This window comes from Apodemus sylvaticus, chromosome 16 (genome assembly GCF_947179515.1).
Source record: "Apodemus sylvaticus chromosome 16, mApoSyl1.1, whole genome shotgun sequence".
Lineage (NCBI taxonomy): Eukaryota > Metazoa > Chordata > Mammalia > Rodentia > Muridae > Apodemus > Apodemus sylvaticus.
This window is the reverse complement of record NC_067487.1, coordinates 41,615,950-41,642,830: the sequence shown is the minus strand read 5'-3', so window position 1 is coordinate 41,642,830 and position 26,881 is coordinate 41,615,950.

The window sequence follows — 26,881 nt, the reverse complement described above, 5'->3', positions numbered from 1 at the left end:
ATCCTCCTGCCTGTCACTGTACCAATACCATGCAGTTTTTAACACTATTGCTCTGTAGTATTGCTTGAGGTCAGGGATACTGATTCCCCCAGATTTTCTTTTGTTGCTGAGAATAGTTTTAGCTATCCTGGGTTTTTTGTTGTTCCAGATGAATTTGATAATTGCTCTTTCTAACTCTGTGAAGAATTGAGTTGGGATTTTGATGGGTATTGCATTGAATCTGTATAGTGCTTTAGGCAAAATGGCCATTTTAACTATATTGATTCTACCGATCCATGAGCATGGGAGGTTTTCCCATTTTTTGAGGTCTTCTTCCATTTCCTTCTTCAGAGTCTTGAAGTTCTTGTCATACAGATCTTTCGGGACCAATTAGATTTAACTGATATATATAGAACATTCTATCCTAAAACAAAAGAATATACCTTTTTTTCAGCACCTCATGGTACCTTCTCCAAAATCGACCATATAATTGGTCACAAGACAGACCTCAACAAATATAAGAAGATAGAACTAATCCCATGCCTCCTATCTGATCACTATGGAATAAAAGTGGTCTTCAATAGCAACAGAAACAACAGAAAACCCACATACACGTGGAAATTGAACAATACTCTACTCAATGACACCTTGGTCAAGGAAGAAATAAAGAAAGAAATTAAAGACTTTTTAGAACACAATGAAAATGAAAACACAACATACCCAAATCTATGGGACACAATGAAAGCAGTGCTAAGAGGAAAACTCATAGCCCTGAGTGCCTCCAAAAAGAAAATGGAGAGAGCATACATTACCAACTTAATGACACACCTGAAAGCCCTAGAACAAAAAGAAGCTATTTCACCCAGGAGGAGTAGAAGGCAGGAAATCATCAAACTCAGGGCCGAAATCAATCAAGTAGAAACAAAGAGAACCATACAAAAAATCAACAAAACCAGGAGCTGGTTCTTTGAGAAAATCAACAAGATAGATAAACCCTTAGCCAGACTGACCAAAGGGCACAGAGAAAGTATCCAAATTAACAAACTTAGAAATGAAAAGGGAGACATAACAACGGAAACTGAGGAAATCCAAAAAATCATCAGATCCTACTACAAGAGCCTGTACTCAACACAACTGGGGTACAGAGTTAAACAAAGAATTCTCACCTGAAGAACTTCGGATGGCAGAGAAGCATCTTAAAAAATGCTCAACTTCATTAGTCATTAGGGAAATGCAAATCAAAACAACCCTAAGATTTCATCTTACACCAGTCAGAATGGCTAAGATTAAAAATTCAGGAGACAGCAGGTGTTGGAGAGGGTGTGGAGAAAGAGGAACACTCCTCCACTGCTGGTGGGGTTGCAAATTGGTACAACCACTCTGGAAATCAGTCTGGCGGTTCCTCCGAAAACTGGGCACCTTACTTCCAGAAGATCCTGCTATACCACTCCTGGGCATATACCCAGAAGACTCCCCACCATGTAATAAGGATACATGTTCTACTATGTTCATAGCAGCCCTATTTGTAATTGCCAGATGCTGGAAAGAACCCAGGTATCCCTCAACAGAAGAGTGGATGCAAAAAATGTGGTATATCTACACAATGGAGTACTATTCAGCCATTAGAAACAATGAATTCATGAAATTCTTAGGCAAATGGATGGAGCTAGAGAATATCATACTAAGTGAGGTAACCCAGACTCAAAAGGTGAATCATGGTATGCACTCACTAATAAGTGGATATTAACCTAGAAAACTGGAATACCCAAAACATAATCCACACATCAAATGAGGTACAAGAAGAAAGGAGGAGTGGCCCCTGGTTCTGGAAAGACTCAGTGAAACAGTATTCAGCAAAACCAGAACGGGGAAGTGGGAAGGGGTGGGTGGGAGGACAGGGGAAGAGAAGGGGGCTTGCGGGACTTTCGGGGAGTGGGGGGGCTAGAAGAGGGGAAATCATTTGAAATGTAAATAAATTATATCGAATAATAAAAAAAAGAAAAAAAAGAAAAGAAAAAAAAAGAAAATATATTAGAATTCGAGTGAATAAAAATAATATCTCTAGCAAATTATTAGCTATGCCCTAATATGTATCATAAAAATCCATGACTGATAGCCTCAATAGTGAAATGTTTTGAAGATGTATTTATTTTTATTTTATGTGTGAGTTTTTCACCTGCATGTATGTGTATGCATTATGTACATGCCTAATTAAAAAACAGGCCAAAAGAGGGATCAGATCCTCTGGAACTGGGGCTGTAAACTACCATGTGAGTGCTGGGAACTGAACCCAGGTCCACCATACAAATAGCAAGCACTCTTCTTACTCACTGGACCTCAATTTCAAATCATAAGTAACAATTTGCAATATGAAACAACAGATAGAGACCTGTATGTGCTTGTGAAAATGACCTTTGAAATTTTGAGAAATATTATGATAATAAGAGGTCATGGGTTAAATCCAGGTCTCACAAAGGACCGAATTCTCATCTCTTTTAAGACACTTCTTATTCTGATAATGAGAAAGTAGACACCTCTCAGCATATCTGTTTGTATACCACTTCAGGTAAACACTCCTGTGAGGTATAATAGAATATAATTGGTTGTTTTTAAAAAGGGAAATCTTTGTGTAACATGGCCCTCTTGCCAAAACATAACCCTCTTCAGTTTCATGCCACAGTGTCCTGCCACAACATTAGAATATGTGGACTACGCATCCCCACACCCCCACACATACACACACGCCACCCTCCCACACACACATGTGTATATGTATGTGTATGTGTATGTATATGTGTATGTGTATGTGCATGTGTATATGTATATATACATCTGCAGGGATAGTGAAGAATATAAGAATAAAGAAAGTGAGGTGATCACAAATATGCTTACATTCATTTAAGTTTCTCTCTCATATACGTGTAGCTATCCAGCAGCCATGGATGAACTGGGTACCTGAACGGGAGGCTTGAAATAAAAAAGGACTGGGAAGGATGAGTTGGGGGGGGGGAAAGGGGAGGAGATATATATAAAACTATATATTAGTTTTAACTGTCTATTTGACACAATCTAGAATCAAGGGGTAATCAGTGATGACTTTAGGGAATTATCTTTTTTACATTAATTGATGTTAGGAGGCCTACTGTGAGTGATACCATCCCCTAGGCAGGAATATTGAAGAGTATAAGAATAGAAAAAGTGAGGTGATCACAAATATGCTTGCATTCATGTAAGTTTCTCTCACACTGACTTTCCTCCAATTGCAGACTATAGCTTGAAACCGAACTAAAATAAACCTTTTCTCCCATAGTTGTTTTTTCCCCCCAGGGTATTTTATAAAAGTGGCATAAGTAAGCAAGCTAAGAAAACAAACAAAAACCTAACTATCTATCCTAAAAGCAAGATGCTATAGAGAACCTACCTCTCCATCTAAAAAGAAAGATGGTATAGAAACATGACTCTGGATGTTTGCTTCTTTGTTGGCTAAATTACGTTGGGTAAATAAGAAAATATTCTGAGACACTGTTTCTTTCTTTGTATCTTCTGTAAAACAGGCAACAAGAAGAATGCTCTGCTCTAAGAGAGTGTCAAGATGAAGGCTAAAGGGCAGACAGCACCCAGCAGCACCCCAGCATGTTCAGTAGTTCAGTAAAAATGTGCTATTATTTTATTATTACAAGTCTTGTCTGAAGATTGGTCTGGATGGTACTAGGAGTATAGATAAGAGTTTTAACAGCCTTAGTGAGGCATGAGTAAGATCCCAGCCAGCCGCCATCTATATACAAACACATAGATCCTAGCCTCATCTATTCAAACTCAGCAGATAACACTGCCATTACAGGCATCTAAGGGTATTTGTTCCTGGTGGATAAAGTGATGGAATTCTACCACATTTTTTCTAAGTTACACATATACATACATGCACATATACACACAGATAGAAATAGAGATAGATAGGCATAATAAGGTAAAATATAAACAAGCTGTTTTCCCACTAAGGATGTCAGAGTTTCACACTTCATTCACTTAATTTGAGCTCAGTCACCTGACTGACTGTGACTCGGAGAAGGAGAATTTGGTATTTTGAACATCTGCTATTGCCATCAGCATGTGCTATCCAAAGATGGAGAGAATTCAACCCATACAGGAGCTTAAAGCTAAACCCTACGGAGATAGACTAACCCCAATTGACTTCTGGGTATTTAGAATGATAGCACTTGCACATTTTTGCTTTTCTGGGAAAATATAAAGACTACAGCCTTGTGAGAGGAAATATTCTGTGTCAGAGAGTGCTGCCCAGATCTCCATCCTTTTTTAACTTTGGGGGTAGCCCTCGCTCTCTGTCTCAAAGATACTGACATAACCAGTGATTACTATTGACATGGAGTTTGGAAGCTTGTTCAAGCACTGCGAACTGTGAATGAACATTTCCTCATAATATCCCCTTCTTAACAAACATCTAACGTCTCTCTGTGGCCTATCACTTCCCACTTTCATCATGTGCAACTCAATATACTCAGCCATTTAGAACTGGAACAATTTAAGACAAATTGGTAGTTTATTGAAATTTGCCTTGTTAGCATAATTTTCTTAAGAAATATACTGTGTTTAAATGACATAACACAAATATGGAAGACCTGAGTCACATAATGTCTGGTATCATCTTATAATCACTATCAGCATTGACAAGCTATGAAAGGCATACCTTTGGGTGCTTTGATGTGCTTTTTCTTCACATGAGTTTTTCCTTTTTGCACATGCTACATGTCTGGGTGGGCTGTTATTACATGACAGGTCAACTACGGTGTCTTGATTATTTAACAAGTCAGTATTAGAGCTATACATTTTGGGTAGCAACATTTTAAAGATTTGAAGAAAAGCATCTAAAGATTAAAAAAATCCATCAGTGGGGCTGGAAAAATTGCTCAATAGTGGGGATCACTTGCTCTTCTTGTAGATGACCAGAGTTTGGTTTCCAGCATCTACATGGTACACATAAATGCACATAAATAATAGTAAATGTATAAATAAAACAATCCATAAATGCTTGACTTTTAATGAAAACTATAACATAATAGCAAGTGAAAAGCCAAGACAAACCCTAATTTAAGCCACAGTTATGACTCATAATTATACATACGACAAACAACCTTAAGTGATATAGCTTCACTATTTTCTATAAATCTTCAACAGTCTTTTTTGGATTATTGTTTTAATGTCCCAAAGCCTTCTACACAGTTGAAGACTGGTAATCTTCAATATCTGTTTTGCATTGCTAGCCCAGGTGTACTTCTAAAAAAAAAAATAGATGCTCATCTTGTTTTCAGGTTTAAATTTGTAAGGCTTTCTCTGTTGCCCTTCAATCTAACTCAAAATATTTTACTCAATTAATTCAAGCGAAATGTCATTTCAATCTACCTAGGGTCATGATCTCTGACTATGCCAACTTATCATACACAAATCCTCCTACTCCCAGGAGAAACCATTTCAAAATGAAGCAATGTAGACCTGAGAACTGTTATTGAACATTTTCTTAAATTATCATTCATTCAGTAATCTATTGTAGTCTTGAGTAAATTTTCAAAACCATACATCAAGACTCCATTCTTTCTATTTAAAAAGCTATGACTGGCTTCTCATTAGATTATGGAAATTTACTTTTCAACAATGATGTGATAGTCCAGTTTGAAGTCCAGACTGGTCTTGAACTCATGATGAGAGATGATCTTTCTTTCTTCCTTAGACTTTGAGGGATGGGATTGCATGATGAACACCATACTCAGCTGTATCCACAGTTTAAAAAATATTCTATTTTCTTCATTTGTATATTTATTAAAAAATTAAACACCTCATCCCAGTCAGACTGGCCATCATAAAGAAATCTGACATCAAACATTGAGAGGATGTAGAGAAATAGAAGGCTTACTCACTGCTGGGTGAATTACAAATAAGGACATTTGGAAATCAGTTAGAGATTTTTCAAAAAATTAAAATTATAATTGCATTATGACCCAGCTATTTCACTTCTGTACATATACTCATAAAACTCCATCCCTAAAGTTCTTTACACTCTCATAGTTACTACTGCCTTAGTCATGACAACAAGGGAATAGAACCAACCTACATGCCCACCAGCAAATGACTGGATAATGAAATGCTATTCACCCATAAATAAAAATGATATTACAAAATTTGCATAAAAATGAATGGAATTGAGCAGTAGAATATTAAGTGAGATCACACAATTTCACTAAGGAAGAAAAAAACAGCATGATCTCCTTCTTATGGGTATCCTATTCTGTTATATTTGGGGATATGGGAGTATATATAAATGTACCCACAGGTACAACATGATATTAAGTGAAAGGAGTAAATTTATGTGACAGGGAAGTTCCGATACATGTAATGATCACATTGGGTGAAGGTAGAAGCCATAAAGCCAATGGTGTTCCTAGTTTTAGCTCTATTCTAGGTTTTTCTTTATTTTATGTATGGCAAACAAGTGAGTCAAAATATACCTGATCGTGAATGTGTAAAATCCAATATGAAGCTCTACAACTTCAGCATGACTATTTTCAACTTTACTAAAGTTCAGTGGTTTTTACATTAGACATAACTAATCTTGATGGACAAAGATTGTTATAGGGTGCTTAGCCGTAGAGGAATGAAAAAGCTACTGTCTATGTATTTTTATTGTATAAGTAGATTTGTCTGGAGGCAGCCATTTCTGTCATCTAGATGTTTTAGGAGTGATAGAGTCATCTACAAATTCCTTCAGAGAGAAGATCTCCCAGTTTTTATGACTCTACTTTCCCTACTGGCTTCTCTTACTGAAACTCTCAACATGATTTTCTTTTAATGCTATGTCAGAGTAAACTTTCCTATTATACTTACAAATTGCTCTATAGCTTTTAAAAGACTCCGTTTTAGCAAAACATCAAATTACATTATCTGATTCATTCCTTTTTACTTTCTTAAAGTACCCAATGGTTACATTTTGTAACAATAAACAGACAGCTAGTTCTACTTTAAAGTCATATCTTTAATGGCCTCTAGCAGAGAAGGTCCATTTCTGCACAGTATTGTGAAAATGTCTGACTTCTTATTTCATGGCCCATTGTAGAAACATATTGGTTCATTAATGACAGATACAGATGGTGTCCATCTGCCCTCTATTTTTATCTCTAAAAATGGAGGCATAAAGATACTTGAAACACTAGACTTGCAAAATCAGATGAAATCTAACAGCTCAAGGAAAAAGTTATTTGATCCATGATTATATTTTTCTATATTCTTGGTCTTATGTTGCAGGCAAAAACAAGGATAAGTATGTACTAAATATAAAGTTTGAAGTCCAAATTTTTGATCTATTGCAAGTCATCTAACAAATAAAGATATTATGAACCAATTTTCTACATATGGCTTATTTCACATCTGCTTTGATAAGTACAAGCATTTCAGGCATGTTCTGACCTTTAGTTTTAATACACTAGTTCTTTGAATAAGAAAGTTCAAGTATATATTAACTGAATGTATCTAAATACACAAGGAACGACAGTGCTTCTGAAACCCTCACCAAACACTGAATTCTAGAAGAAGAAAAATGATATTGTTTGCCCATGGAAAAGGTTAACTACAAAGATAAGTCATGCAGTTAATGAGATGAATGGGCTAAACCCTTCAGAATGAAAATAAGAAACATGAATACGTACTTGAAATAAGTACTTCCATGAGGATGGCATAAAAACCAAAGTATCAATAGAAATCATTTTAATAAGGCTAATAGTAGTGTTTTGAATAAATTTACTAAATGCAATAATAAATACACTGTTTTTCATGGGCATAAACATCTTAAATGTCAAGTTTTTATATGCATAGTCAAGGAACTATAGACAAGAATGCTGTCTTTAGGTTCATATGTGTGCCTATGCATTGTATGCATTTAGGTTCAAAGTGGATAAAAGTTCTTTTCATTCAAAGTTCCTTTTCAAAAGTATTTGAAGATCATTTTTGGTACTATATTATTTTTGTCATTTTCTAGAATGACATACTTTGTTTTCTTATTTTATACTCTCCTATTCCCAAATACTTATCAAGTAGTAATAAGAATTAATATATTTAAAAAATATAAAGGCTTATTCTTGAAAGTTTTATACCTGAATTTATTACATAAAATCCATTTGCTCCCAGATTTAGTTTTCCCCAGAAAGATGATTATACTTTTACTTAAGTGATAATTTTATAAGTTAAATTTAGTTCATCTTATGTTATAAAATATAGATTACCATATCATACAGACTAACATATAAATACCAGTATGTTTTGTAATATGAGACACCTAACAAACCACCTAGATTTTTTTTTTCATCAAATCACTAAATAGCTGAAATTTCTTTTGTCAGCACCAGAAATACAGGAGGAAAGACAGAGCAAAATGAGCCACGTGGCAGAAGGAGATAAGTGAGGCCTGCAAGTTTCTTCCTTACTTTCCTAGGACACCATCACATAAACAGCCTCCACCTCAATACACGTGACACCTTAAAAAGGCACATAATCCAAAATGCCCTCTGTCTTCCTCTTTGTTATATTTTCTTTTGGAAACAATGGAAAGTTCACTATTCACTTAAATGTATGAAGAAAAGTGACCCTCAATGTCTACTAGATTGTAAACATCCTATAATAAAGCTAAGTCAATGAAACATTAAATGAATAATAATTTGTGATTATTGAATTATAAATTCAAGTTCTATATGCAAATGCAGAAGTGGCATTCTACGTACTCTGGCATGGGCGGGCTTTTGTGTTTTGTTAGTTTGCTTTCCTGTATCCTAGAGGATTTTAATTCAGTGTCGGAAATGAATACCTATTTACACGTATTCCATGCAATGATGTATTTCATCATAAAAAGGAAAGTTTAAATCATGGACCAACATCTCCCAACTTGAATTGTGAACATTGGGCTAAGGGGCTAAAAAGTGATCCCATTCTAAGCTATAGTTTTATAAAAGAAGAAGCATTAGGTAAACAGACAGGAAGAGGTAGACAGAGAAAAGGAAAATGAAGAATTAGGCTAAGGAATCAAGATATAGAGCAGCATTTTTATGGCATATAATTATGAAGTAATGCATGTACACGCTGAGGCAGTAAACGTAAAGACAAGAGAAGACTAAGTGAAAGTGTATGTGGAACAACAGAATGCAAGGAAAGGGTGCCAGCTACAAAAAGGGATTAAAACTAATGGATTTCTAATTGTAATTTGGCCATGAGTTTTTTTGGGGGTTAGTGGTAGATAAGTACATAAGATATATATGATACTTGAAGTATAACATTTAACACAAAGCTTCACAGCCTTCTAATTGTATAGACACTCTTGAGTTCTGTAGACTTTGTGCCATTAGTATGGGGTATATTTATTTATTTACAGGGATTTTTTTTATTATAAAGTCTGAATGAATTTTTAGAGTAACTAGTGGCTATGTAGTTGGTCCTCCAAAATATTAGCTATTGTTCACTGGTTTTAAAAAAAAAAACCATTATTGTAATTAGATGAAACATTTGAATAAGTACCATTTGTGAAAAAGGAGAAATTTGATGATAAAGGAAACTCTGTTTATAATAAAAAAATACAGCATAGATTGCAGAGGAAGGCTTTATGCCAATGGCACTGAGAGTGATGTGCTCCAGAAATACTTGATCCTGGGAGTCCTGCTCTGCTGTCCGATGCTGGCCTTGTTGATGGATAGAGCTTTTCAAGAGCTGATGCTTCCCATTTCTGTACTGCAGTGATCATGATATGTTACTAAAAGGATGTTTTACTAAAGGGATTGTGAGGGCTAAATACTTAAGCCGTTTTAAAAGTTATAGACTTTGAAACAAATGGAGCTTGACACAATGTCTAAGAAGTAACAGCAGTAAATGTTGGTACTGTTACTAATTTTCAATGGCAGACCTATACTTGAAAGAAAATTTAAGTAAATTGCCATGCAGCCAATAAAGGCACAGATTTAAGTCTATGTCCCTAAACCACATTACAGTTCAGTCTCCCCCAAACTAAAGAGGACAGGAAATGAAGCCAGAATTTGACATAGACATGACACATACTTCCCAATAGGTATTTAACTGATACAACTGAAGATGCCTCTATGTTTAGTGCAATTTCTGTATCCCAAAGGTTCTCCTAGAACTGCATGGTGGTATTAAAAGTCTGGTGAGCCTGATCTTCATGGGAACCTTTTTGTGGGGGCTGATGTGCCATCTGTCAAGAGTGGCTTATCAAAGGAGAGGGGGCCAGATGTCATGAAAGATCACTGGCAGAGTAGGAAAGATCCCTGGCGATTCTGCCCTGCCCTGAAAAGTTAGAATAAGGGACTCAGGAGCTTTCTTTAAATGAAAATTGAGCTAATACCATACATATTACAAAAGGCTCCCCACGTTGTTCAAAATGGCCATTTTGTTGAAATCATAACTATAGTCATTTTAAGCAAGTGTGCAAGAGCTTACAACTTATCTATCTGCTCGATGAGATCTTTCCTCTGTCGGTAAGAATGAGGTTGCAAGCCTCATAACATAAAAATGAACCAAAACTGGCTCAAAACTTTATACAGACTCAAACAGCACCCTCACCCCAAAAGCCCATCCCTCTGCGGAAAACATTAAGGTACTATGGAATCATTTCTGGGGTGTAGGACTCAAGGGAAATTCCTCTTACATCAGAGAATCACCTAAAGGTGTTTAGGCTGCTTCCACCAGTCAGCTCTGCTCTGCCTGAAGGACTCAACTCTTCTGCCTCAGATGTTGAAAAAGGCCAGTGTGTAAAATCTACCAGTCAGAAGTGGTTAATCCCATGCTGAGAGAGCTGGACCATCTGTTGGCTCTCTCTTTCTCTTCACCACTCTGCACCCATGTGAAGAAAGTTGTGTGTGTGTGTGTGTGTGTGTGTGTGTGTGTGTGTGTGTGTGTGTGTATGTGTGTGTGTGCGTGTGTTCAAAGCCAAAGGAGAATGAACTTTCAAATTAAATACCCTCAGAAACAAATTTACCCACTTGAGCTTTGCCACTGCCCAAGGCAACTAAAAACCAAAACAGGATGTTTTGCTGAAAGGAGCGGCCACTTCACCTTACTGTCTCATTATAGAGAACCACCACCCACCTGGGAGGGCACTGTCTTACTCCAGAGGAAGAGTAATTAAGATTCAATTTAGGTCACTTAAATCTCCAAGTTCAAAAGTCCTTCCAAAACTCTAATAGTTCTCGGGGCTCTCTGACAACTGTTATGTACGATGTCTAATTTTTTTTCCATGTCCTTCAAAATTGCCTCCACCCTATAAAGTGCTCTTTCGTCATCTGCTTAAGAACAATCTAGAGCTAGCATTTCATTTGAGGAGATGCTGTGCAGGGACTCAGAAATGCTCTCCAGTGTGACATTTAACCATCCGGCTGCTTTGAACTAGAAAAGAAGGCGCAAGTTCTTTTGGACTCACCACCACCACCACCACCGCCACCACCTCCTCCCCACCCCACCCCCAGTCTGGAACAGTCTCTCGCAAAATCCATCTCTGAAAGTCTCTTACCTGACTATAGCCTGCAGTGGTACCAAGAGCCCTCTCTAATCTCATCGCATAGTAATGGTTTCCACAAAAGAAGAACTTGAAAGGGAAACACCACACACCAAACCTCAGGGAACCTTTGTCCCTACTTGCTATCTACGCTTTGGACTCATTTGTCTCCGCTAAAAAAATAAAATAAAAAAATAAAAAACAAAAAAGGTTACCAAAATTGCCTCCGGCCTCGACTTTCTTTTTGCTTATGAAGAACGCTGTAAACACTTTGCAATCACTGTGGATTAATGAGTACCCTCTATCACCCGTGTTCTTGAGATACTCAACGCTTGTATCTCGTCTCCTGTTAGCCTGCCCATTGTCAGTTTGTTCCACAAAACCCAAAGGCCACCCAACTCCCAACTCTTCACAGGGGAGAAAGGTAGTGTCACACAGTTTAAAAACAACCAGGGCCTTCAATTCTCAATAGTTGAATGCATCTCTTGACATGTCTAGCCCAAACTCAACTACGGGACCTACATGAAGGAAGGAGGGAACTGACTCCCGCAAGTTTGCTCCTGACTTTTCTATATGAGCACGGCATATGAATATACACGCGTATTCATTACACAAAGTAGATAATAAATATATGCAAAAATATTTAAGTAAATAATTTTTAAAATATGAACAACAATCAAACATTTTTAAATCTCTTAAAATGTAGGTTCTGAGAATATTTTGCATATTTCAAGATTTAATTTAAGATTGAAAAACAGATAATACTAATTATTATTATTATTATTATTATTATTACTGTAGTAATAGTCAATTTATTAACATGGTCAAAATTTTGACCTGTAGTACGGATGGTTTAATAAATTCTCTGCAAAATATACTGGGCTAGAGCTTTGGTTATGAGGAGCAAGATTCTGGACCTTTCTTTCCCGGGATGCTGCTATCTGCAAAACTGAACTTTTTTACACAATGTGACCACAGGCAGAAGTAGAAAGTTAGTAGAAACATAGATTCAGAGGTAAGGAGAGAATGGAGAAGTGAATTCTGTAAACAACATCCCTAAGTGGACTGGAAAGGCCCAGGAGGACTCAACCCTACACACAGAACTGAGGAAAGCTGGGGACAGAAGAGATGCCTTTCCCTGGAAAAACACATCATTGATTATCCAGTGTCAAATGGTCAGCCCTGAAATCAGACATACACATAGCATTTTGTGAACATACACAAAATGTGAACCGAGCACATTACATTTACAAATTTATGTATGTGTATGCATATGCATAGATGCATGCAATAACAATTGATATTTTAAAAGGCCATGAATTTGAAGGAGAGTGAGGAATGAAATATAAGGGAGGGTCTGGAAGGGAAAGAAATTTTGTGATTATATTATAATCTTAAAAATAAAATTAAATCAAATTCACAATATTTTTAAAGAGAAAGAAACTGGAAGCAAGCCTCTTACCAACATGAGGCTGTAGTCAAGTTAGGGGGCAGTAGTGGAGTAGCCAGAAATTTAATCAAAGAACGTATAAATGAAGGATTAATAGAATTTGGCTGAATAAAATAATAACAATAACAATAAAGAAAATAATAAAAAAAACAACACATTTTTTCAAGGGAATTCGCAATAACCTCTCAGAAAATACAAGGCTAAACAGTTTACAGCTACCTGAACAGGAGTGGTTCTTGCTTCACTACCCATAGGTACATCAGCAGAAGAGAAATGTTATAGACTAGGTCTGAGTATAGACCTCATCTCAGTGCTGGGTATCACAGATGCAGAGTTGACCTCCAGAAAACCAAGCAAACCATAGCATTAGAATAAACCCTCAACAGCACAGGGGAGACCAGACTCTGCTTGCTTGGGGGAAACTTCAAGCCAAATGCTGAAACATCACCCACCAGCAAAAGCAGTCATGTCTAGGATATACTGACTGAAGCAGTCATGTCTAGGATATTCCTGATTGAAGCAGTCATGTCTAGGATATACTGATTGAAGCAGTCATGTCTAGGATACACTGATTGAAGCAGTCATGTCTAGGATATACTGATTGGCGTGGACCCTAATGTCTAAAAAGGATGATGTGTTTGGATAGATAGCTATTCAGCAGCAGTGAAACTTTATGCAATGGATGGCCCAGTAGGAGATTTTACTTCACTGGGTCTGTGACCACCAAAAAATGAAGATTAAAAATACTTTAAGCCCTTCTTCCCTCTTTCTTGCTCTCCCTTTGCCCTCTCCCTCTTCTTTCCTTTCTCTGTCTCATCCCAGGCCATACACCTTAAGGGTGGGATATGTATAGAAGCATGGTTCTGTAGTTTAGAGTGATTATTGTTCTCACAGAAGACCGGGGTTTAGTTCCCAGCATCCACATGGTGCCTTATAGCCATCTGTAACTCCAGTCCCACTTCAGGCCCATGTGGGTGCCAGGTGCACACATGGCGCACAGACCTACGTGCAAGCAAACAATGAAGAACCAGAAGCAACTAGGGAATGCTGAGCGTGGGAAAAATCATCTTCTCCATGGGAAAGCACACCAGCTGGTTATCTGATACCAAATGGTCAGCCCTGAAAACATGCGTAGAAGAGGCATCACACAGACTAAACACATATGTGTGTGTACATATATATGAATATATATGCATGTAAGAACTATTAATAAAATGTTCATAAATTTAAAAAGAGCAAGGAGGAGTATATGGGAAGGTTTGAAGGGAGGAAAGGGAAGAGGAGAATGATATTGTATTATAATCTCAAAAATAAAAGAAGTAATTAAAAGGGAAAGCCCACTTTGGCCCCAAAAAATTGAGAACTTGTCTCAATAAGTAAATAAGTAAATACATGCATACATAGACAAATAGGTAAAGTATTTCAACCAAGAATTTGAAAGATAAAAACAAAGCAGGAAATGTGCATTATCATCATACTTAGAAATAAAAACATTCAGCTTTTGATGAGACCCAGTGTTAAGCTTACTAAGCAAAGACTGTAATTGAATCTTCTAAATATATTCATATAAAAATTATGTTCAAAGGAACTAAGACAAATACTGTAGCAAGAATTAAAAAAAGATATGAAAATTTCAGTAGACCAAGAGAATGTGAAAGTGGGATTTTTGAATGGTAATATTATAATGCTATGGCTCTGGTGTAGTTTGGGTTTTTTCAAAAGGTTCCTGGACTGAAGGTTTGTCCTTCATGCACTGTGTTAGTAGCTGTTGGGACCTTCCAGAGGCAGGATTCAGTTAGAGTTGATTAGCACATTGAGGATGCTGACACTCTGAAATGTGGTTTTCACGGAGGTGAGTTATTACACCAAGAATAACTTAACCTCTGGTTCTCTCTGCCTTCCTTCTTACCAAGGGACACTTTGTACAGACAGTTGCCATTGTGATGTCATCTGCAATGACCCCCCCTCAGCAGAGGACAAATAAATGAGGTTGCCTAAAGCTGAACCTTTAGTTCTCCAAACTGCCAACAAAATAAGTTTGTTTTCTTTATAAAGTACCCAGCATCAAGTATTCTGTTTTGACAATAGAAAAGAGACTGGTACATTTAGTAATGAAACAGCGCTCTTGATGAGATCCACAAACACAGTTGAAGTGGCAGAAAAAAGAAAGAAGGATGAGCTTAAGGATATAAAATTAATAAATCTACATAATACAGAAAAAAGTCTCTGAAGAAAATTGACAAAGCACTACAAACTACAAAACAGAAAAAATCAAATGTGCCCACATACATCTAATGTGGGTTTCAGGAACAGGGGAATATAGCCCAATTAGCCATTGACCACCTCCGCAATGATGGATGCTAAGAAGCAAAATGGAATATCGAGAAAGATAAAGAGGAAAACTGCAGACATAGATTCTTTACCCCCAAAGCACCATTTTTCAAAACTAAACAAAAAATTGTTTTATCTCAAATTCTCTAAAAGTAGAGAGTGAAACAGACAGAAGAAAAAATGCAGAAATAATATTAAATATGACCAAAAATGAATATCGTGTACATACTTTTTTTTTTAGCCCAAGTGTTTTTTAAATATAAACATTGTAACAGGACGAGATTTGTTTTTAATGTTTTAAACAATATTACTCATGATATGCAAAATAATAGCCCCCAAATCGACGGAAAGTGGAAAAACAGTAGAGCAAAAGTGTTGCAATTTTGATAAAGTCAAATTTCCACTAATGGAGTTTATGTTTAATAAATAAGAATGCTCTATTGTAGCATCCAGTACAGAAAATGAGAGAGTACTTCAAGAATACAGTTCGCACGGGGCACAGCGCTCCGCCAGCACACTTTCTCAGCAGCCTGATCACATTCGGCTTTCTTTTCTTCTTCTTTTCTTTCTTTCTTTTTTTTTTTTTAACTTTTTTTGTTAGATATTTTCTTTATTTACATTTCAAATGCTATCCCCTTTCCTGGTTTCCCCTACGAAAACCCCCTATCCCATCCCCCCTTCCCCAGCTCACCAACCCACCCACTCCTTCCCTGTCCTAGATTCGGCTTTCCACACTAACTGCCCCCTGCTCCAGCAAGAACCTTCTCTGGCGAAGACTTGGCATAGCGCTGACCTGTGGGTATAAACACGAGTGTTTAGAACAGAGCTTGCCAGCAGGACCATTTAGCAGAACAACATTTGACCAGGCCACACACAAGTCCTTCTGACAACCACAGGCTCCTGGTGAGGTTTTCCTTCTACAGTTCTGTAGGCTCCTGGGACTGAACGCTGTTTACCAGGCTTGCACTACAAATGCCTTTGCCCACTGAGCCATCTAGCAAGACCCCAAAGCGTGTATGTTCTTAAATTCTTTCCTTCTAAGTTTTGAGAGTATGATATAATTACCCAAATTCCCCCTTCCCCTTTCTCCTTCCAAACCTTTCTACATACCTCTCCTTGCTCTTCATAAAATTTATCACCTTCTGTTTTTATTAGTTAAGGTTGCACACAAACCTGCGTATGTGCCTAGATACTGAAGTGCTACTGCTTAGCAGTCATAATTATATATATATGTATATATATATACATAAATGTGTACATATATAAATGTATATATATGAAAATAATATATATGTATAATTATATATAATTACATATATTTAAAAATAAATATATAATTATATATAATTTTAAAATATATACATAAAATTTTCATATATATAATTTTATATATAAATTATGTATATTATTTAGATATATTTATATATAATTATATGTATTAAAATATATAAATATATAATAAACACATATAATATATTATGTGTAATATATTAATACTATATATAATTATATATTAAAATGTATAAATTATATTTGTATAAAATATATATTAAAATTATGTACATTAAAATCGATAATATGTAATAAATATATACCATATATAACATATATATATACATACATAGGCTGACGAATGTATTTGGGGCTGACCGTTTGTATTGGATAATCAATTTGTGTGCTCTTTCATAAAGGAGACTGTGTCTCCAGCTCTCAGCCTTCTTCCGTTGCTTGCACTTCCTGTGTACAGACCTCATGGGTCCTCCCTCATCCAGGTCAGCTTGGCCATTTTCCCATTTTAAAATGTATCTATTTATTTATTCTTCTCTCGTATAATACATCCTGAGGGCAGTTTCTCCTCCCTCCCCTCTCCCAGTCCCTCCCCACCTCCTCTCTTCCTCAGATCCACACTTCCTCCATTTACAGACCTCCCACAGATATCAACTAAATGTAGCATATCAAGTTGCAACAAGACTAGACACATTCCTTCCCAGTTAGGCTGTACAAGGCAGCCCAGTAAAGGAACGGGTCCCATAAGTGGGCAGAAGAATCAGAGATAGCCCTGGCTCCCCCTGCTAGGGGTCCCCCTGAAAAGCAGAGCACACAGCTGTACCATATTTGCAAAGGACGTGGTCTCATTCAGGCTCCCTGGTTGAGGGTTCAGTGTCTGTGAGGCCTGTGGGCACTGGTTAATTTATTCTGTCGGTTTTCTTGTAGTGACCTTGACCCCTGTGGCTCCTCCAATTCTTCCTCCCTATCTTCTGCAGAATTCCCTGAGCTCCACCTAATGTTTAGCTTTGGGTCTTTACTTCTGTTTCCATCATTGTTGGATGAAGCCTCTCTACTGATGATTATGCTAGGCTCTGGTTCAAGTATAGCAAAATGTCATTAGAAATCATTTCATTGACACTTTTTTTTTTCACCAGTTGTACTTGGTTCTTCTCTAGGTCTCTGGCTATTCAATCTCTGGTTCCTGGCCCTCTAGGTACTGTCAGGCATGGATGGGATCCTTCTCATGGTATTGCCAAAAACTAGAAACAGCCTAGATGTCCCTCTGTGACAAAATGGATAAAGAAAATGCTGTACATTTGTACAATGGGTTATTATGCAGTTGTTTAAAAAAAATGACATCATAGAATCTGCAGGCAACTGGACAAAACTAGAAAAAAAAAATCATCCTGAGTAAAACAACCTGGACCCAGAAGGACAAACATGGTATGTACTCACTAGTAAGTGGGCATTTGTTATCAAGTAAAGGATAATGACATTACAGTCCACCCCGAAAGTCAAAATAACCAAAAGAGCTCAAGGTGGGACACATGGGTCTCCCTGGCAAGGGGAAATAAAATAGATTTCAAAGACAGATTGGGAGATGGGAAGGTGGGGATGGGAACAGGAAGGAACAAGTCACAGGTCGGGTTGGGATGGAAGGACAGAGTATGAGGACAGACAATAGGAATTGGAGTGGTGGTGCATTTCAAGAGGGTGAGGCAGAAACACAGTGCAGTGGAAACTCTTCGGAATCTACAGTGGTGACCCTAGCAAAGACTCCTAGTGACAGGGAGGCCGAATCATCCATCTTCTGTAAGCAGGAAAGGCTTCCAGTGGAGGAATTTGGACAACAAACTACCACAAAGCATTCCACCTCTAATTTGCCCTGCCTGTAAGATGAACTGGGGTAAAGGTGGCACAGAACTTGTGGGAGTGGCCAAGCATTGCTGTTCATATTTGGAGACTGTTCAGGTATGCTCACAGATCAGTGAAGTTCTTACTCCACATCAATAAAACTTCTATTTGCAGCAGACTGGGAACATCATCAAAACCACAAGCAATCAAATCAAATCACAGAATTTTCGAATTCAGGCCCAATGGATACTTCTGCAATGCATCCTAAGGCTCAAAAAATCTTTTTTTAAGCCAATGTGTATTGAAACAGGAGCTACTGTTCATCATTCTTTGTATAATATCTGTTTAAGAGATACAGGAGGTAAACACTAAGCTAATTTATCTAATGTTAGAAAGAGAAGAATAAAAGTAGTAATATTGATATCAAGCAATTTGTCTGAGGGCTTATCAGGACTCAGTAACTCTAGTGAAACCTACAATAACAAATATAGTTGCTATGTTTTCCCATTTTGTACATGAGAAAAAAATAATAAACAGAAAGACTAAGTAATTTTCCCCAAATTATACAGTTAGTGGATATTCAATGGTTAAATGTAAGATCTGATATAACTGATGATCTATATAACTATATCAGATCTGTATGATGATCATATATAGATGATCTATATCAGATCTGTATAACTGATAACGGTCTGGGCACATAGCCTAGTTACTATTCCTCTCCTGTTAGGTCACTACTGAAGGCCTTCGTGTAAGTCAGGGTTCTCTGTATACACAGATTTATCACGGGAAATTTTATTTTCTTTTTAAGAAATTAACTCATGGGGCTGAGGAGATGGCTCAAGAGTTAAGAGCCTTGACTGCTCTTTCAGAGGTTGTGAGTTCAATTCCCAGCACCCACATGGTGGCTCATGGCCATCTCCAACGGGATCTGATGCCCTCTTCTGGTGTGCAGGTGTACATGCAGCAGAGCGCTGACACATAACACAAATAAAATAAACACGCAACATAAGTAAAATAAATAAAGTAAACTTGAAAAAAAAGAAATTAACTCATGCGCTGATGAAGATCAAGTAGTCCCTCAGTGTGCCATCTGCAAAATAGACAGCTGGAGATACAGTTCAATCATGTCTAGATCCAAATTCTTAGGATGTGACTTTTCCATTCGCCAGCTTTCCTGTTACCGGAGCCTTTGAGGGATCGGAGGACGCCTATACACAATGAGGAAAATCATCTTTACTCCAATTCAAATGCTGGTCTGCAGAAGCAAAGTCAGAAATAATAATTTATCACCCCGCTGGACAGCTCATTACAGAGTCAACTTCACATGAAATTAAACCAACTCAGTCTAAAATAGCATAGCATTCTAGTGATTGTTAGATTTCTCATAGACCTAACCATCTATGAACTAAACCTAGCAACATCACATCCATCTCAGTCTGCATAAATATATGACATGATGCTCACTCAAAGGCAAATGTGCCTGACGTCAGGCTCACTGCTGAGAATTTGTCTCTACTAATAAGTGATACAGGACTGTATAGTTGCACACAAGGCAGAGAAATCACATGTAAGAAGAAATAAAGCTGTCTATATCTTCTATGATACAATAGAAATGCTTAAGAATAATTGCATATTACTTTTAGAATTACCATATGAAAAAGAAACCAGGGAAAGTTTGAGCAGCTTTATTGTGTCTTAGGTTACTTTTACATAGCATATCTTATCTTCAATATTACTTTGACAAATAGAAAAGGGGCATTAGACCAAAGTGAGAACAACATGCACTTTTATCAGATTCTCCGTTTTACATTAATTTATTTAATGATGCTGTGGACCAAAGTTTCTTGCACCTGTCAGAGAAGTACTCAACCCCTGAGCTACATCTCCTTCTTCTAATACTTTTTAAAAGAAGAACAATCATTATTCTTGCATGTTTACAGTACCTTGATTTAGCAGTTCTTCAGATCTCTTCTTCTGTTAGGTGGTTTTCAGAGATTAGTTCTGGCCTTCGTTCATAACCATAGCCTCCTATCCACTGAACTGTCATGCTGGCCCTATCTTTGGCCATTCTTAGGTTGTTGTTGTTGTTGTTGTTAATTTTTAACCATTGAACTATGGTGCTGGTCGTATCTTTGACTATTATTAGTTTTTGTTTTTCATTTCTTTTTGTTTGTTTTTGGACATTCTTTAGCAATATATTGAGGTTAGATCTATTTAAAATATGCTTTCTGGGTTATTTCATAAGGTCAATTTTGTGTGATAGGTCCTATTTTATTTTATTTTTTAATTTTTTTTTAATTTTTTTTTCCGAGACAGGGTTTCTCTGTATAGCCCTGCCTATCCTGGAACTCACTCTGTAGACCAGGCTGCCCTCGAACTCAGAAATCCGCCTGCCTCTGCCTCCCAGAGTGTTGGGATTACAGGCGTGCGCCACCACCACCCGGCCCTATTTTATTTTCTAACTGATAGTCTATTCAAAGTATTTAGCTGATCTTTGCCTGAAATATGTAATATAATTTCTTAAGTGCATATGAAATATGGTAAAGATTATTTGAGATAAATAGATAAAATGTATTACTGAAATAACTATTAAAAATAAAAATTTTCAACGCAAAAAATATTTCATCTGGAAAATGAATTTCAAGAGATAATAGTTGAGCAAAAGAATCAGGGCAGTGAATAATAGGCAATCGTAAATGGGAGAAAGATATATCTTATTTGGCAGTGCATTTCCATATCACCTGAGATGGCTTAGCATAATTTACTGTTGTAAATTCTTGATGTTAGATTAATTAAAACAAATGTTAACCTTCTTAAAAATCAAAATTTTTAGGTTTTTTTTTCTCTTTTTTTTTTTATTATTCGATATAATTTATTTACATTTCAAATGATTTCCCCTTTTCTAGCCCCCCCACTCCCCGAAAGTCCCGCAAGCCCCCTTACAAATATTTAGGTTTAAATACATGGTGTAAGAATGATATAAAAGACGTCAAAGAAAATAAATGATTCTCTCTTTTATTTGATAGGCAATGATAAAAAGTATCTATCATCTTTAAGCTTTTGGGAAAAATATAAAGTTACATATATTCACATATTTTAGCTATTTAGAGAAAATCATTGACAGAAAGGACCTAATATTTACAAGTTCAGAACAAGGACAAGAACCAAAGGGATAGAAGAAAATCAGCATAATGTTTCATAAAGAAAAATTAGACCACAGAGCAATAGTGTTAAAAACTGCATGGTATTGGTACAGTGACAGGCAGGAGGATCAATGGAACAGGATTGAAGATCCAGAAATGAACCCACACACCTATGGCCACTTGATCCTCGACAAAGAGGCTGAAAACATCCAATGGAAAAAAGATAGCCTTTTCAACAAATGGTGCTGGTTCAACTGGAGGTCAGCATGCAGAAGAATGCGAATTGATCCATCCTTGTCTCCTTGTACTAAGCTCAAATCCAAATGGATCAAGGACCTCCACATAAAGCCAGACACTCTGAAGCTAATAGAAAAGAAACTGGGGAAGACCCTTGAGGACATCGGTACAGGGAGAAAGTTTCTGAACAGAACACCAATAGCGTATGCTCTAAGAGCAAGAATTGACAAATGGGACCTCATAAAATTACAAAGTTTCTGTAAGGCAAAGGACACCATCAAGAGGACAAATCGGCAACCAACAAATTGGGAAAAGATCTTCACCAATCCTACATCAGATAGAGGGCTAATATCCAATATATATAAAGAACTCAAGAAGTTAGACTCCAGAAAACCAAACAACCCTATTAAAAAATGGGGTACAGAGTTAAACAAAGAATTCTCACCTGAAGAACTTCGGATGGCGGAGAAGCATCTTAAAAAATGCTCAACTTCATTAGTCATTAGGGAAATGCAAATCAAAACAACCCTAAGATTTCATCTTACACCAGTCAGAATGGCTAAGATTAAAAATTCAGGAGACAGCAGGTGTTGGAGAGGGTGTGGAGAAAGAGGAACACTCCTCCACTGCTGGTGGGGTTGCAAATTGGTACAACCACTCTGGAAATCAGTCTGGCGGTTCCTCCGAAAACTGGGCACCTTACTTCCAGAAGATCCTGCTATACCACTCCTGGGCATATACCCAGAAGACTCCCCACCATGTAATAAGGATACATGTTCTACTATGTTCATAGCAGCCCTATTTGTAATTGCCAGATGCTGGAAAGAACCCAGGTATCCCTCAACAGAAGAGTGGATGCAAAAAATGTGGTATATCTACACAATGGAGTACTATTCAGCCATTAGAAACAATGAATTCATGAAATTCTTAGGCAAATGGATGGAGCTAGAGAATATCATACTAAGTGAGGTAACCCAGACTCAAAAGGTGAATCATGGTATGCACTCACTAATAAGTGGATATTAACCTAGAAAACTGGAATACCCAAAACATAATCCACACATCAAATGAGGTACAAGAAGAAAGGAGGAGTGGCCCCTGGTTCTGGAAAGACTCAGTGAAACAGTATTCAGCAAAACCAGAACGGGGAAGTGGGAAGGGGTGGGTGGGAGGACAGGGGAAGAGAAGGGGGCTTGCGGGACTTTCGGGGAGTGGGGGGGGGCTAGAAAAGGGGAAATCATTTGAAATGTAAATAAATTATATCGAATAATAATAAAAAAAAAGAAAGAAAAATTAGACCAATGAATAATTGAAAATACAATAACACATATAAGTCTGAATTTGTGTACATTCATAAGTTGTAGTGGTCCAGGTGTGGATACGGAGGCAGTGTGAGGAGAATGTTCTTCAAAAAGCTAAGAATTCAAAATCCTCTGAAAGTATGTGCAGTGTGTGTTATGGGGTAAGGTTTCAATGTTTCAGTGATGTGGGATACTGTAACTTCATTCCCTTAAGACTAGAAATCTTTGTCTTCACTAAGACTCCAAACACATTGGCCCACAGACTGGGTCAAGCGATCTGCTTGGGGTATCTCAGAGTTGCGATCTTGCCAGTCATTGGTGGTGAAGGCAGAGTGGGCTGCTTCCCTGCACAGGACTGTCCTAAAACAGCTTCTACAGTTAACAGTCTAGATCTTATGGCTATATCTTGTGAAACAAGTGTAGATCACATGGATAGCATAGGGCTGTGGCCATTTTAACTCTTACCCCAGACAACTACCTGGGGGGGGGGGGGGCAAAAAAAGGACTACAATACTGTGTTGTGTGGTCCAGATTACTAGTAAAGGCAAAAGCTGTGGGAGGCCCCATAAAACTAGAAAGAGGAATGCATTGTCAGCTGCATGGGATCTTCGAGCAAGAGATGCAGAATCTCAGGTTGAAGTAGGACTGTTAGCTTTGACTATCTGCCAGATAAGCAGAGCACAAAGTCAGCCTGCTCTGGAAGAGCTGCCCCACCCCCTTTCCTCCCGGCCCACTGGCCTCCACCACGAAGTCCTGTCAGGATAAGCCAATAACCAGCAGGGATCTAAGAAATAATAAAATGAACACTTACATGTTAGGATAATGCTATAAAAATAGAATTAAGACACTATGTAAAGTTAGATATAACCAACAACTAAGAAGATACAGTAATGGCGAACCTTTAGGCAGCTGACAAAATGGCTTTGAAATAGGACCTATAAAATTATTGTCATTCCAAAGGCTATTTACAACATTTACTCTGAAGGTTTCAAAACTTCCAAATATGTCATGGGCTAAAAGGTAATATGTAAAGGAATGTACAGAGCTTGAAAATACTGAAATTAGTACAAATTAAAACTTGTGGAATATATTTAAATATTACTCCAAATATTTATGGATTTAAATCAATAAATTTGGGGAAAGGAAAATAATGATGTCACATTCATTATTAGAGCAGGCAATCTGAACACACAGCAATAACAAGAAAGCAAGAGCAGAAATCATGTGGGAAAGCACAAAGAAATATGAGATTATTTTCTATGTGTGACAGCTAAATAATCTGAAAAACACAATTTTAAAAATATTGATTAAGAGATAAATTAATAAGAGCAAATGGATATTGTACATGATAAAGAAAATTTGATTACTGGTAAAAAATTACATAATTCTGAAACTGACTTCATGCTTATAATTTTGAATATATCCCTGGAAATTTTAAATGAAAGGGTAGTTCAATTTGCTTTCTGGAGTAAAATAATATTCAAAGGGGAATTAAATGTTAACTTTGGTGTGAAAATTCTAAACAAGATAGTGTTGTATAAAATTTAGCTAGATTTTGAAAAATATATATAATGATCAAATGAGCTTCCCGAATAAAGTAAGGATGATTCTAATTTAGAGTAGCCATTAGTGTAAGATAATAAGACAGGCAGAATAAGACGGAAAAATCCTACAACCTTGTAAAAGTGTGCTATCTAGCATTCAATAAAAGTACTCATTTGTGATTTTAAAAAAAAAAAAAGTTAACCAAGAACAGAAAAACTTTAAGTAAACAGTGCTTTTAATAGTGAAACTTTAGAAGTGTTCCCAATAAAGTTAGGAAGGATTCTTTGAGGTACTAATTAGACCAAAAAAAAAAAAAAAAAGTTAAGAAAACTGGATTTAACAAGGAGAGACATTTCCTTTCCTCAGTGGCCCTCTGAATGGTCTTCCACACTCTGTCCATACAGGGGCTTTCTATTGAAGGCAATGGGATTAGTGTGAGGTTTAAATACAAAACAAGCAATTGAGATCTATGCTTTGTTCGAAGGATTTCCTATGCCTGATGCTGAAGAGGGGCAAGGGCCCTGTCATCCTGACTGAAAGCCAACTCTCCTTGTTTAAAAAAAAAAAAAAAAAAAAAAAAAAAAAAACCTTATGAACTCTTTGGGTGATCAAACTTTTTGCAATAAGAAGTTGGGCAGGGTAACATAAGTCTCAAACATAAAAGTTCTTCAGTTTTGAAAGATTTCTTATGGTCATTAAATGTTTCAGACAAACACTCATTATGAACTAATTGGTAGCAAATGTTAATTTGAAGACTTAAGCTGGCTTTGAATTATAGTGGTTTGGATTTTTGAGACTTGAAAACCAAAATAATGAGAAGTTGTGTGAGCATCTTCCAATGCTTCAAAATTCTAATCACCGAACCGTATTGTTCCTCGGATGCAAGCTCTGAATGGAGAGAACCTTCTAATCCCAGCACTAAGGGAGCTGCACCCAACTCCTTATATCATGAGGATCACTTCTGATCTGTCCCCTGCCTTTTTTCCACTGCAGTTCTCCAGTTCCGTTGAGACATGTTGGCAAAATTCTCCTAATGTTTTGCAATCCTGAGGATTAGAAGCAGGCATTTTCTATAGAGGTGGCTAGCCATTCTTAGGATTCCTTTACCTTTTCCTGTTGTTCTATGGAAACAAATTTATGAAGCATGGGGCATGGGCTAACATAAGTATCTCAGCAATTTTCTTCTTATCTGGTCACTCAGATTCCTCAGGCAGCATGATAATCTTCTTCCACAAACTGTTAGCTAATAACGGTCTCACCTTTTATCAGTCTTGGGGAAGGAGGCAAACAGGGAGGTCTACCAGGGAGGGCTAGAATGCTCTGATCACACACACACACACACACACACACACACACACACACACACACACGGGTTTTTGCACAAACACAAACATCACTGTGATCTTTTATGTCTTTCTCTGAGCCTTTCATCTGCCATGCTGTCTTCTGTGCTTTCCATCTCCCAGAATGTGGCTAAAATTCCCCACCTTCTAAAGACATCTTTTGTAAAAGGCTGAGAGAATTCCATATGCTATATTTTTTTTTCAATTTAAGGCTAAAATTATAGATTGAGGTGTTGAATAGTTGTCATTAAAAAGTACGTTATAAATATCTTACATTGCCTTTGGAGGGATGCCACGCTAAATTCTGTGTTTCAAACTAAAAGTGATTAATTACAAAAATTTTCATATGTAAATACAAGCCTCACACATTTAGAGTAAATAATGAACAATTATTTCCTCTAGATTTTCTGCGTTGATATAATCATTTGGGATTTATTAATTTTTCCTTTATATAATGGAATAGATAAGTTCTGGTTTTGTGTGCATGTCCCTTCAAAATTTTCGTCCTTTACCCATTTTTAATTCTTTATCCCTTCGTTTATTTTGAATTTCTTTTAGAGTTAAAAATTATATTCAGGGATGAGTAACAAAAAAATTGAGAAGTACTAAATCTTGGAAACACTGTGCAATGGCAAACAGTCTAGTGCCTGGAGTGTCTGGTGCCACTGGTAGCCCTTAGGTTCAATATAGTGTCAGAGTTCCAAGAGAAGGCTCTATAACATCCAGTTATATTTTGTATCATGAACTCTTGTCATATGCTAACTTATGCCTCCAACAAGGGTCAAAAATATTCTATTCATGTTTTTTTCTTCATTTGTTTTGGCTTTGAATTTTAGGACACTTTAACCTAAGGGCAGAAAGGAAGAAAACTG